Below are 14,714 nucleotides of genomic sequence, written 5' to 3'. Positions count from 1 at the left end.
ACTGAGACATCCTAATTAGTTAATTGGGCACTGCGAGTGCTTTTCACATGACATACAGTACACACATTTAACCAAATGTCTTAATGATTATTCGACATCCACGAATGTAAAAAATGTGATGAAATAGTTCATAAGCATCTACTTTAAAAGGAATATTCTGGGTTCAGTACAAGTTTAGCATAATCAACAGCATTTATGGCATAATGATGATTTCCACATTAAAATAATTTAGACTCGTCCTTCATTTTCTTAAAAAAGAAGAAGCAGCAAAATTCGAGGTTACGGCAAGGTAGTGAATGGGGCCAATATTTGGATGATTTAATAGGAGAAATGTGAAGCTTATATTTTATAAAATTAGTTTTTCCATAGGCATTGTGGTGGTCATGGCAATAAAGCTGTAAAATTTAATATAACTTTATATAGAATAGGTTTTCATACTATAATCTCGCATTGTTTATGTCTTGTGGCTGTACTTTTGAAACAGTGAGTAGGCCTATTTTAACGTTTGCGGATTGGCCCTATTCACTTCCATTGTAAGTTACACCGTATCCTTAACCAGCCGCGATGGCGACAGGCCATTATTCTATTTTAGAAACGGTTTATATCTTTTCTGCGACGTCGCCGGCTGGAACAACAATACAAAGTATGGTTAATGATAATCTCAGGTACTGTTTATGTGCTTTATTTAATGTTAAAAGCGTCTAATGTGAGTTTGAACATCATTTTGTGTGTCTTTTATAGCCATACTAAAAGCAACAATGGAGAATTCACCTCAGATCTTCAAAATAAATAAAATGAAACAAGAATGTTCAAACTGTCAACTCATTGTGAACAGACAAGTGTATTCTATGGCACTTCAGTAACTCTGTATACATTTTTAATAATGTTAAAATAGTATAATATTCATGAATTTTATTATCTACTTATCCATTTCACTGCGAGTGCCGTGAACTTGCCGAGAGAGCCCACCCATGCACTCTTCTGATTTGATAGACTTAGTTGCGTCTGGTGTGGTCAGACAAAATCTTATCGCATTGTGTCTGGTTAGGACACGGTGTTACAGTAAACCAAAAAAATTGTGGTAAGTGCTGTCGATTGAGCTTAACTGGTAGGCTACTGAACCCATTAATGCAAATATTTATAGCTGTAACGTTATTACTTGATAATTCTAGCTTCCTGCTAATAATTATTCTTCATGGTTTTGGTTTAAATAGTATATTAAAGAAAAACAACAACAGAAAATCTTCTGTCAGGGTTTTAATTTGGCCCAAACATTTTTATCTTTAACAAAAAGCGACTAACGGGAGAGAAAATACAGTTGCCCGTTGGGTGTGGGGAGACTGTGTTTATGAAGACAGACAAAGGATACACATCTTGGCTTTCTGCTTTGCTTTGGCACTTTCCAGTGGTGCCAAAATGGGCAGTGCCAGCACTTTGTGCCCGCTCTGCCTTCTCCTCCATCTGCTGGGGCAAGAGGCCTGAGAGGGTCAGTGCCTGTTACTCTGTTCTCCTCTTGTCTCAGCCTGGAGCTACTGTGGACACACTTAATGCAGCCTGCAAAAGGCTAACGCTCATGTTCCATATGTTCTCCATTTATCTCCTAACCAATCCCCAAGTAGTTACACATTTAAAATGGCATTTATAGCAATAAAATGTTTGTGTTTGATTTGCAGTAATGGCTTCAAGAAGCTTCCATCTCCCCCCAGACACAGACAGTCGAACAAACATTTACAGAGTCGTGTTTCCATCTCCTTAAGATGAGCCTAAAATTGCCTAAAGCGATCTTAACTACCTCTGGGAATAACTCAATACCCGCCGCACAGCGGGTGTAACAGCCTAGAAAATCACTTAGGAGATTTCCCCACTCCTCAGCACTGATTTTTACTGATTTTGTTTTTCCCCCTTCATTCAGCTCTGAGGGTCTTTGTTTTAGGCTCTAGTCCTTGATTCTACTCGTATATTGGTAATAGCTACCAAAAACGATTGAACAATTGAAAATAAAACAAAAATGACAAATTTAGAAAGCTTCTTACAATCTTTGGAGAAAGAGCTCATATTAAAGGAACAGTTCAACCAAAAATGTCATTATTTACTCATCATGATGCTGAATAGGAATAAGATGTTGAATAATCTACTGGTTGCTCTTTTCCATACAATTACAGTTAAAATGGTGGTGCAATAAAAAAATCATAATCACTGTAAATCGTAAATATTATATATATATATATATATATATATATATATATATATATATATATATCAAATATTGATTTGATTTAGTTAATAGAAGTTAATTGATAAATAAAATCTATTTATGACATTATTTTTGAAAGCATCCTCACATGTACAGCATTTTTACACAAGTATCTTGGAGACGTTGCCACAGTTCTTCTGGATTTAGTCTCAGTTTTTTCTGTTTCTTCATGTAATCCCAGACAGACTCGATGATGGTGAGATCAGATCTTTGTGTGGAGCATACCAGATGTTGTCAGACTCCTTGTGCATACAAAAATATCACTGTATTATTACAATTAATGGCAAAAGGAATGTTTGGAAATGTAAACTGATATGACACACTATAGCAAAAGATATAAATAAAAAAATATAACACCTTTTTTTTTCACAGTACTGTACGTATATATATATATATATATATATATATATATATATATATATATATATATATATATTTTTTTTTTTTTGCAAGAAAGAAATTCCTATATATATATATATATATATATATATATATATATATATATATATATATATATATATATATATATATATGTATATATATATATATATATATATATATATAAAATTTTTTTTTTTGCAAGAAAGAAATTCCTACGAGTTTGTAGTAAATCATGACTCCACTTTCTTTGGTTTTTTCAGTAGTAACACTAAGAAATAACAAAAGGAAGTGATACATGTTTTGATGCAAGTGTCCTTTCCTGGGGCATAAGTCATATTGTTATTTAACACATTCTCTTAGTGAATATGGCTGTGGTGTAGCAGCAGTGGGTTTCTTACACAGAACAAGAGGTCTCAGAGGTGCCATGGGCTACAAGAGTAACGAGCAGGGCAGATTAGAGTCTTTCTCCAGCTCCGCTCCAGGCTGCCCAGTCAACTGTCACAACGCTAACACGACCTGTCGCTGCTCTCAGCGCCTCTGCACACTTCCTTTCCTGTCAGACACTGTTTAATACAAACAATTAGCATCGGGAGCTAACGGCTAGGAGTAATTTTCCAGCCAGTGCCTGGAGTCACTGCACTACTTGTCAGAGGATCTCACCACAAGCTAGTGCTACTCCTGGCTGAGCATGATATGTCTGTTGTGTTGTAATTGTTACCACACAACAGCATTTGAGCACACGGAAATGATTTTCTTTGTTGAAGGGTTCGTTAATTATGACTTCAGTTTTTTTTACTTTAGTTAGTGTGTAATGTTGCTGTTTGAGCATAGAACAACATTTGCAAAGCTACGACGCTCAAAGTTCAATGCAGAGAGAGAATTTGTTTTTTTTTTTTTTTACAGAAATCGCCTTTTAAGGACTACAACAAACAGCTTTAGAGAAGAGGAAGAGTTGTTGTAGTAGAGTGTTGTTACCAATCTTTCACTTGAAAGCCACATTTCTAGCATCTGTAAAACCGCATTCTTCCATTAAAAAAAAAAAAATACCATGCCGTCATTTTATGCCGGACTGCTTCACAAAATTCAAAATTTGCATGCTTAGATGATGAGCTGAATCAACTCCACTAAAACTACGTAAATTTATCCACTAACCATTCAGAAACGTCCAGATTCATTCTAAAAATTGTAACTTCTTCCTGAGTCTCTCCATCAGTGTCCGACTCCGGATTGAACAATGTAAGGCTGAACACCGTTACTGACAATCATCATTTTAGGCTGTGTGAGATTCTCCAGTTTTGTTGTTGTTGAGCAACTGAAGCGCAAGCTGTTAAAGCTCCGCCCTCTTCTGGAAAGGGGGCTGGGAGCAGCAGCTCATTTACATTTAAAGGGACACACATAAAAACGGCATGTTTTTGCTCATAAACAAATAGAGGCAAATTTAACAAGCTATAATAAATGATCTGTGAGGTATTTGGAGCTAAAAAAAAAAAAAAAAAAAAAAATCCCCATAAAATTTACGATAAAAAACAGCAGCTGTGGTTGCCTGAACTTTACCATAAAAAATATGATAGCAACGGTTTAGGTTTTATGGGACAGCACTTAGTTTACTGTCTATTTTACAGTTCAAAAAAACGTATAATTTAAAGGTTTATTGTAATAATTACGGTTCATAACTGTTCATTTTACACACTTTTTACACAAAAATTTACGGTAAAAAAAACGTATTTCATTAACTGTTATAATGTTAATTTACCAACCTATTGAAATACTAAATATCTGTTTTGTGGGAATGTCAATTTACGGTTTTTCACTGTTTCACATTTTCCACTTCCAAAAACTGTAAATTTAACAGTATTTTACCGTAAAATTACATTAAATGTACCATTAGATCTATTACAGTTATTCACCTTATATAGTATGGAAACTTTCTGTAAACCAATTAACTGTTCACCGTAGCATTTTTACTGTCTTTTACGGTTAAAATCACAGGTCATTTTTTACAGTGTACAACTTGTAAAAGGGGCATTATAGGTCCCCTTTAAATTAAGATGGAAACAAAAGAGTATGAGATATAATCCTGCATGCACAATATAATTCAGTATATGCTGTTTTTTGATATTTTCACTATGAGTTTGAATATGCTCTATAGAAACATATAAAACACTTTATCAAAGACAACATGTGGTCTAATTTTAAGTGTGCTGTCTTCATGTATATACATATTTAACCACTAAGCACAGCCTTGAAAAGCTACTCTCTCAAATTAATTTGTTGAGAAGTTGAATTCCTCAAAAACTGCAAGAATGAAGACAAAACAAATGAAGCCTGGCAGAGAATATTCCAAGCATGCTTCTCAAAGCAGTCAAAATTATGAACGGCCTCTTGGTAATTAAAATCTTGCGTCCCCCAAGGAGCAGGCATTTAACTAATGAAAGCTGTGTTCAAATGAAAGTTGGACTCTCTCATTAACAAGCATTAGAATGCTCTCAAAAGAGTCTCGTGTAGGGTGAAAGCACGTCATCAAAACAGTCTTTGCTTGAAAGACTCTAGAAAAATATTGTAATAAAGCCAAGATCCTTGCCTAAACAAGTTTCAAGGCCAGTAAAACACAATTATAATGATTGCTTGGAGGGGGGAGTCATCTTAATGCATCAAATCTTAATTAAAAGGCTTCTGTGTGTATGTGTGCTCGTTTCTGTAATAAGAGGGGGTAAAACAAAAGTTATTTTTTCTTCTCACCCCCTCCCAAATATTTTAAACTTCACTGCAGGGTGTCATGCTGATATCCATTTGAAAGACTGACATTTTGTGGATGTGTGGAAAATGCCTTTGACTGTAGCCTAGAATGACACTTATTTTAGTATGCACTTAAGCAGGCAACTCCATGGGGCAACCATGCCTGCCCAGTTGCCCAACTGATTTGTGAATGTGACTACAAGGTGAATGAGAGGAAAACAGGATAAGGTGTTTGATGTCATCATTTACATACATTGAACTCTTTATGACATGACATATTAAATATATTACAGTCTATGTATGCAAACCATTTCAGACTCAACTGCCTCTTAATTACTTGAATATTTGTAGCTTATTTAAAGCTGCAGTCCGTAACTTTTTTTGGTTAAAAATTATCCAAAATCAACTTTTGAGCAAGTACATAACCAGCCAGTGTTCAAAACTATCTCCTTATCTTAGCTCGATTCACAACGGTAAGCTTGTAATAATGTTTTATAATAAGAACGACCTGGTGGATTTCCCTGGGAAATTCGAGCATGCAGCAGTTCGTCTTTGCGTCATTATGTCACGTCCGTAAACAGAAAGGAAGGAGTCCAGGCTAGTTGGTTTTATCGCGTGAGGATGCTGCTGGTAGCGGATCATTTAGAGCCTGTTCTCACAGCAGCTGAAATAATTAAACCTTATCATTTTGATGGTGGATTGTAATCCAGAAAGGTCCAAATGACAATCATCAGTGACAACTGGAGATTCACCCGTAGTCAAAAAGCAAAAGACTTCGGACTGTGGAGTGGCTACAGAAATTGAAATCTACAGGTAACGCTAATACACACTAAATACACAGTCACGCAATGCTGTTGTTGTTAACATTAACAATTTGAGAACAAAGTATAACAGTAATAATAATTTGCACGGTTTGGCATGATCCAAGCTAAGCGATCGTTAGATTTAATCATCATTGGTAGCGTGAATTTATTGTAGGCCTAATGCTTTTTTCCTCAGTTGGTCAGAACAAAAGTGGCAGAAATGTTACTTGTTCAGATGATATTTTCCAGTGAAAATTCTTATATTGGTCATACTTTCAAGACTACAATCTGTGATTCTGAAGTACAGTATCCACACCGGTGCGGTGACTGACATCAAACATTAGATTTATCCGTGCTGAGGAGCCGTACCGATGCACAACGCACGTACAGAAAACTATTCCGCATATGACTGCAATTGCAGGTTTCAAACAGAGATGGCGACAAAGAGGAAAAATCGCGGACTGCAGCTTTAATCATTTAAAACTTCATTCTTATTGTATAGTAGTGTATTGTATTGTGTTTAATTTTAAAATTATATTGCAAGTTGTTTTTATTCACTCACTATTTAAATTATGTGTTAAAGGCTATATTACAAATAAAATCTTTTGTTTGACATGATACACAGCGTACAGTACATATATTGATCCTGGAGTGAGAGAAATATTATTAATATTTTAATAATATTAATGTTTCGATAAGTAATACTATTTTAATAAATTATTATTTTTAATTATTAACAGTCTGTTTTTATTTTTATTATTGCTATTTTAATAAATTATTATTATTTTTAATTATTAACATTATTATTTTATTAAGCAAATTCATTAAATGTCAGATCCAGCAAAGCCTCACCTCAAAATAAATGACGTTTATCCAATCAGAAATAATTTTTTGACAGAATCTGAAGCAAAACAGAATCTGTTGTGAATCCCTATACAGTATGAATGATCATAATCTAATTAAAGACGGTCATGTTCATCCGCCAATGAAATTGTTCTATTTGTACCAGGTGGGTGTGTTAGTCTGAGGCCTTCAAGGGAGAGTAAACATCGCGTGGTTCTGCATTTTTGGAATTTATTTACAGGTAACTTATACCAGGGCTGAATTTTATCCCAATCAATCACTGGTAAGTGCCTATCTTTGAGTTTTCTAACTTGTTGATTGCTTACAATGTGTTTACAGAAGTTTAATCAAGCCTAGCTTAAGTATTTGGTGTTGTGACGCGTTTTTGTTGGTAGGCTATTTATGTTTTTGACCTGTCATTTTCCTCTTTAGTAGCTACTATTTACTGTAGCTAACATAAGGAACTGTGACGTGAGATTTCCTAAAGTGTCCTATTTATTATGAATCGGTGTTTTTTAGCGAAAGAATGAACAGTTTCGCGTCATAGTGGTCAATGCAGTATCACGCAACCAACAGTTCAGGAAACTAGAAATTAATATTAAAGGGTTAGTTCACCCAAAAATGAAAATTTTGTCATTTATTACTTACCCTCATGCCGTTCCACACCCGTAAAACCTTCGTTAATCTTCGGAACACAAATTAAGATATTTTAGTTGAAATCCGATGGCTCCGTGAGGCCTTCATAGGGAGCAATGACACGTCCTCTCTCAAGATCCATAAAGGTACTAAAAACATATTTAAATAGGTTTATTTGAGTACAGTGGTTCAATATTAATATTATAAAGCGACGAGAATATTTTTGGAGCGCCAAAAAACAAAATAACGACTTATGATGGCCGATTTCAATACACTGCTTCAGGAAGATTCGGAGCGCCAAAGTTACGTGATTTCAGCCGTTGGCAGTTGGACACGCGATCTGAATCATGATTCGATACACTGATTCATTTGTGCTCCGAATCTTCCTGAAGCAGTGTTTTGAAATCGGCCATCAATAAATAAGTCGTTATTTTGTTTTTTTGGCGCACAAAAAATATTCTTGTCGCTTTATAATATTAATATTGAACCACTGTACTCACATGAACTGATTTAAATATGTTTTTAGTACCTTTATGGATCTCGAGAGAGGAAGTGTCATTGCTCCCTATGGAGGCTCACGGAGCCATCGGATTTCAACTAAAATATCTTAATTTGTGTTCCGAAGATTAACAAAGGTTTTACGGGTGTGGAACGGCATGAGGGTAAGTAATAAATGACATAATTTTCATTTTTGGGTGAACTAACCCTTTAAAGCTGCAGTCCGTAATTTCTTTTGGTTAAAAATTATTAAAAATCCATTTTTTTAACAAAGTACATAACCGTCTTTGCGTCATTACGTCACGTCTGTTTTAATCGAGAAGGAGTCCCTGCTAATAGGCTATATTGCATGTGAGGATACTAACAGGCAGAGGATCATAGACTTTTCTCACAGCAGCTGCAATAATTAAACTTATCATTTTGATGGCGGATTTTAATCCAGAAAGGTCCAAATGACAATCATCAGTGACAACTGGAGATTCACCGGTAGTCAAAAGCAAAGGACTGCGGAGTGGCTACAGAAATTGAAATCTACAGGTAAGGCTAATACACACTAAATACACAGTCACGCAATGCTGATGTTGTTAACATTAACAATTTGAGAACAAATTATAACAATAATAATAATTTGCGTGATCTGAGCTAAGTAATCGTTAGATTTAATCACCATTGGCAGCGCGATTTATTGCTTTTTTTCCTCAGTATGTCAGAACAAAAGTGGCAGACATGTTACTTACTTGTTCAGATGACATTTTTCGGTGAAAATTCTTATTTTGGTCATACTCATACTTTCAAGATGTAGAATCTGTGATTCCGAAGTACAGTATCCACACCGGTGCGGTGACTGACAGCAAACATTAGATTCATCCGCACTGAGGAGCCGTGCCGATGCACAACCCATGTAAAGATGATAATTCCACAAATAACTGCAATTGCAGGTTTCAAACAGAGATGGCGACAAAGAGGCAAAACTTACGGACTGCAGCTTTAATTGATTTTTAGACAAAATATTGCCATATACATTCTGGTCTATATTTGGTTCGCCAAAATAAGTCAAATCAGAGTCGATTGTGTGTCAACACAACTGGCGTTGCAAAATGAATCTGAAAGTTGAATGAATGATTCAATAACTCACTCATGGGGTGCATCCTAGTGAGGCAGTGTCCTTGCTAGTCCCTTGGCTATGGAGCTAGGAATATGACAAAAAGGTTTGAATTTGAATTGTGTAAATTTGAATGATAGACAAGCGTCATTTAACAGAATTGAATATTAAGTGCAATTTTATATCATATGGTTTTAAATTTGAATTTTTTAAACTCGAATCCTGGACATTTGATATTTAACAAAATTGAAAAATGTTACGGCATAATTTTCTACCTGTATATTTTCAAACAGTGTATTTTTTGTTTGTATAGTTTTTGTATGTATTATTTAGATGTAGGAGCCACATTAGGAGTCAGTTTTCTCTTAGGTTCAGGCAGTCTTCTCCTATCTGATCAAGGAAATTGTTCATCAGATCTATATTTCTTAAACCTGTATGGGTGCTGTTGTGTTATGACAGGTTTGTTGAACCAGCTGTAGGGATGATGTTTCAGTGTGTCAGCTTTAATTAAGTTGATGCCTGTGACCTTAGGGAGAGGCTGAGGGATAACAATGGCCTTGCAGCCTTGAGTAAATACCCAATGACTGTCTTACTGTCATGTCACCCAACACATGAGAAAACAAACTCTCCTGTTCTTTATGAGTAGTGTTGACATCTGCTTGGTATCATATCAGATGTGTTGAGTGTAAACCGATCAGGTTACAGGGCACATTAAGATTGTGTTTTAAGTTTTAAAGTCTGTCTTGTAGAGTAAAACTGTAGGACAGACAATATCAGTGCATTAGGTCAGTTTAGCGCACGTATTTGGTCTTTGATAAGTTCACATTTGTTTCGATTAACACTATGCTTTTTGGTTCGGGTTTTGGTGAGTCCAATTTTTGGCCTGGATCATGGCCACTAGGGTGCTCCGTCCCTTCAACAAGAGCACTTGAATAGTATCATCTCCTCTTGGTTCGCTGTGGTCGGGCAGAGCACTTGGCTTAGGCAGATGTTGTTGCCACAAGCAAGCCAATCTTCAACACATTTTCTCTCTAGTGCCCCTAATGGTTGACTTCATCAGCCCTGTGACATGAGCCTCACTAATGGGTCATTTATGGTGACCCTGAGTGTGTTTTTGGATGTTTGCTTCTTTTTCCAATCGAGTCCCTCTTAGATTTACACAGATAGATCATTTATTTAAATGTGCACCCTGCCGGAATTTTAGACTCATTTGTGACTGCCATAGCCAATGGAACAGAAAAGCAAACCAGTGAACAAACAACTAATTATTGCAAAAAGGCAAAAACAATAATCAGTCCCCAAGTTTCACAGACAAAGCTTAAAAGGATAGTTCACCCAAAAATTCTGTCATTAATTACTCACCCTCATGTTGTTCCAAACCCGCAAGACTTTTGTACATCTTTGGATCACAAATGAAGATCTTTTTAATGAAGTTGGAGAGATTTCTGTACCTCCATTGACAGCTACGCAACTACCACTTTGACACTTCGAAAAATTCATAAAGAGATTGTAAAACTAATCCATATGAATTGAGCGGTTTAGTAAAATTTTCTGAAGAGACTCGATCGCTTTATATGATGAATAGATTTAATTTAGGCTTTTATTCACATATAAACATTCATCAACTCACACATCAGTTGAGGTAAATGGAAGCTCAGCGGTTCACTCTTGCGTGTTACGCTGCACATTTGAGCTTCCACGAGAACCAATGAGGTTTGTTCTTACATGTCAAGCAGGTTTGGTTGAGCTTCTGTTTATGTTCACTGATCAATGTTTATATGTGAATAAAAGATTAAAGTTTTGAACAACATGGGGGGGAGTACTTAAAGGGTTAGTTCACCCAAAAATGAAAATTATGTCATTAATGACTCACCCTCATGTCACCCTCAACCCGTAAGACCTCCGTTCATCTTCGGAACACAGTTTAAGATATTTTAGATTTAGTCCGAGAGCTTTCTGTCCCTCCATTGAAAATGTTTGTACGGTAGACTGTCCATGTCCAGAAAGGTAATAAAAACATCATCAAAGTAGTCCATGTGACATCAGCGGGTTAGTTTGAATTTGTTGAAGCATCGAAAATACATTTTGGTCCAAAAATAACAAAAACTACAACTTTATTCAGCATTGTCTTCTCTTCCGGAATCCTTTCCATTGAATTGATTCCATTGAATTGATTCCATTGAACTGATTAATTTAATATACCAAGTATCTCAAATAAGACAAAAAACTTCCTGAGAATGTGGCTTGATGAAAGATTGGGCTTTCTGCGTTGTTAAGTGACCTTACTTGAGGAAAAATCGTTTAACCTTATTGGAAACCTATTAGCTGACAACATGTTGCGGCCCAAATGGAAACCACACATCTTCACTGGTTCTGAACTCACAGCTTTGCTAATCAATAACACACTTGTCAGATACTCTTTCACATTCAAAATCTCAATCTTCTTAAAATGCAGTGCCCATTTGGATAGATCGGATTTTATACCTTCACTGGTCAAATCAGCTCATGATTTAAGACGTCACCCACCAAAGTGAAATTCCTCATTTCACTTTAGGCACTCTTTTAGAAAACTGGATTCATCCCAGAGGTCACATATCTCCAGCCCATCCTATTTTTGATATCTTAATGGTCTCTTGAATAGCTTTGAGTTCTGGAGGCGAAATGAGATTTGGACAGTAATGTCAGATTTCAAGATACCTTCAGAAAAGTAAAACGAACGAGAAAAGGGTCATATATCTCTTGAGGGGTTCGGGGTTGAAACATTATAAGTGTATCGGCAACATACACAAAATAAAAATCCATATTTAGATGCATTTGTGCAGCATATTGAAAAATATGATCATAAAATCTTTTGTAGCGCACCCATTCCTTTATTTCAGATGTTATCAGGAAAACAGGTGAGACGGTTAAGTAACTTGGTGCCGTACGCGTTGGGTGGAGGTCACACTTGAGCACACACACACACATATTAAAGCCGGACCGGCTCTCACAAAACACCTGCACTAAAGGAGCACCTGTCAAGGGGAGGGGAGAGAGGGGGGTCGGGGCCGTACCTCGTCTTGTCTCCACGTATTGTCCTGCAGCGGAGCACGAGAGGGGGAAAAAAGAGCGAAGAGGGGCCACCTGTCTCCCTTCATCGCTCCCACTCCTTCATCTTCCCTCGGAGCGATTACACCAGGTCTCCGACACTAATCTAATTATACTGCTAAAAAGAAAGAGAGACACCGAAGAAGAGCCTTAGTGTGTTCTAATTAAGGCATTGCCAGAGGTTGGAGACAATGCGAGCCGTGTTTTTTTCACATGCGATTGCGAGAGAGTCATAAAGAGTTTTGCTCTCACTTAAGGCAAGGCTATTGTGATATGTAGGACATCCGAGGGGCGGAGGGAAAGTATAACTATCAGCAATCTGATGTAAAGGTCATGCAATGAGAGAAAGAGAGTGAGAAAGAGAGAAATGGATGGAGGGAAAGAGTGCACTAGGGCTATATGAATCATAAGTTTTGTCAAAGAGGTAGTGGCAGGGACCGGTCTATACGAGCAAGGTCGCAGTTCAGCGTCGCGCCTCAGGACCTGCTGCTCTTAAGCAGCCGCAGCTGCATTGTTCTCACTCCGCCAGTGGAGACTCGCTGTGTCCATCCGATTAGCCACTCCGTGACCGTCCTTCACTACAGTATCACATACTGTTTACTGCGAGGGAGACCTTTAGTGAGGAGACAGATTGTTCACTTTGAAAGAGTCCTCTAGCCGGCCTGAAGCGCCGTTTGTGCATGAGAGTCCTCCAGTCCTTCAGGAAACTCCCACACACGCTACTCTCCACCATTATGCAGCGACAAGAGGCTTTAGCCAAACAATATAACATGCCGTTATTTTGCCGGCCATTGTTCTGTAGCTGTAATTGATGAAGAGATGGAACAAGTGCGTTGTTTCATCTTTGTCTTAAAATGTTAAGCTTTTGTAGCATGACGGGAAATGCATTTTTGGAAAATATTAAGGTACTCTTTATGTTTTAAGGGACTCGCTAAACATACACTGTGGTTTTCTAAGGGGCTCACAGTTCACTTAAAAAAAAAAAAAAAAAAAAAAGTTGATCTATGTACTTAGGTCAGTTGCGTCTCATCTCCGCTGTTTTTTCCTGCATCCCACTTCTTGAGTAGCTGTTTTTTAAGACGCAATGTCAAGTAACTAAATTTTCCGTCTCATTGTTTGAAATGTGTGATGGGCTGCTCACATTTAACACTAAAAATGACTACAGTACAGACTGTGTAAAATACTTTTAAGTTTATAAAAAAATTAAAATCAGACTTGCCTTACAGGGTTCACTTCAGAATTAAAATTTCCTGATAATTTACTCACCCCCATGTCATCCAAGATGTTATGTCTTTCTTTCTTCAGTTGAAGGTTTTTGAGGAAAACATTCCAGGATTTAGGGCTGTCAAACGATTAATCGCGATTAATCGCATACACAAATAAAAGTTTGAGTTTGCCTAATATATGTGGGTGTACTGTGTGTAATTATTATGTATATATATAAATACAAACACATTCATGTATATATTTGAGAAATATTTACAAGTATATGTATTTAGTTTATATTTTTATATAATTTATATTAAAAATATATTTGTACATAACATATTTCTCTTAAATATAATTTGTGTGTATTTATATTATACATAATAATTAACACACAGTACACCCACATATATTATGCAAACTCAAACTTTTATTTTGTATACGATTAATTGCGATTAATCGTTTGACAGCCCTACCAGGATTCTTCTCCATATAGTGGACTTCACCGGGGTACAACGGATTGAAGATCCAAATTGCAGTTCCAATGCAGCTTCAAAGGGCTCTACACGATCCCAGCTGAGGAATAAGTGTATTATCTAGCGAAATGATCGGTCATTTTCTTAAAAAAAAATCCACAAATGCTCATATTACACTAGCTCTCTCTTGAAAATGAGATTCAAATTTTTCGCCCTACCGTGGTACTTCAGCCTACGTCACGCACGACCTTTCCAACATGATTATGTAATGCGTGGCACATCGCAGAGCTAGTGCAAGATGAGCATTTGTAGTTAAAAAGTATATAATTTTTATTTTTTTTTAGAAAATGACAGATCGTTTCACTAGATAAGACCCTTATTCATCGTCTGGGGTTGTGTAGAGCCCTTTGAAGCTGCATTGAAACTGCAGTTTGGACCTTCACCTCGTTGGTAACTGGTAAAGTCCACTATATGGAGAAAAATCCTGGAATATTTTCCTCAAAACCTTAAAGGTATAGTTCACCCAAAAATGAAAATGTTGATGTTTATCTGCTTACCCCCAGCGGTATCCAAGATGTAGAAGACTTTGTTTCTTCAGTAGAACACAAATGATGATTTTTAACTCCAACCGCTGCCGTCTGTCAGTGGTATAATGCAAGTCAGCGGGAAACTTTGACTATAAGAGTAAATAA

At 36.5% G+C, this 14,714-nt stretch overlaps 1 protein-coding gene across 2 annotated transcripts in view; it reads left to right on the top strand.

Annotated features, from left to right (window-relative positions):
* The first annotated feature begins 7,186 nt into the window (after positions 1-7,186).
* The window catches only part of prox1a (prospero homeobox 1a), a 201,126-nt gene continuing 193,598 nt past the window's right edge, over positions 7,187-14,714 (top strand). The window contains exon 1 of one of the 2 annotated variants that reach the window (XM_048191819.1): positions 7,187-7,300. The gene's annotated coding sequence lies outside the window, so the exon portion shown is untranslated. The remainder of the gene's footprint in view (positions 7,301-14,714) is intronic. The other variant, XM_048191815.1, reaches the window with a different exon arrangement.

The sequence above is a fragment of the Megalobrama amblycephala genome, linkage group LG5, assembly GCF_018812025.1.
Source record: "Megalobrama amblycephala isolate DHTTF-2021 linkage group LG5, ASM1881202v1, whole genome shotgun sequence".
NCBI lineage: Eukaryota > Metazoa > Chordata > Actinopteri > Cypriniformes > Xenocyprididae > Megalobrama > Megalobrama amblycephala.
This window is presented reverse-complemented; position numbering and strand designations above follow the sequence as displayed.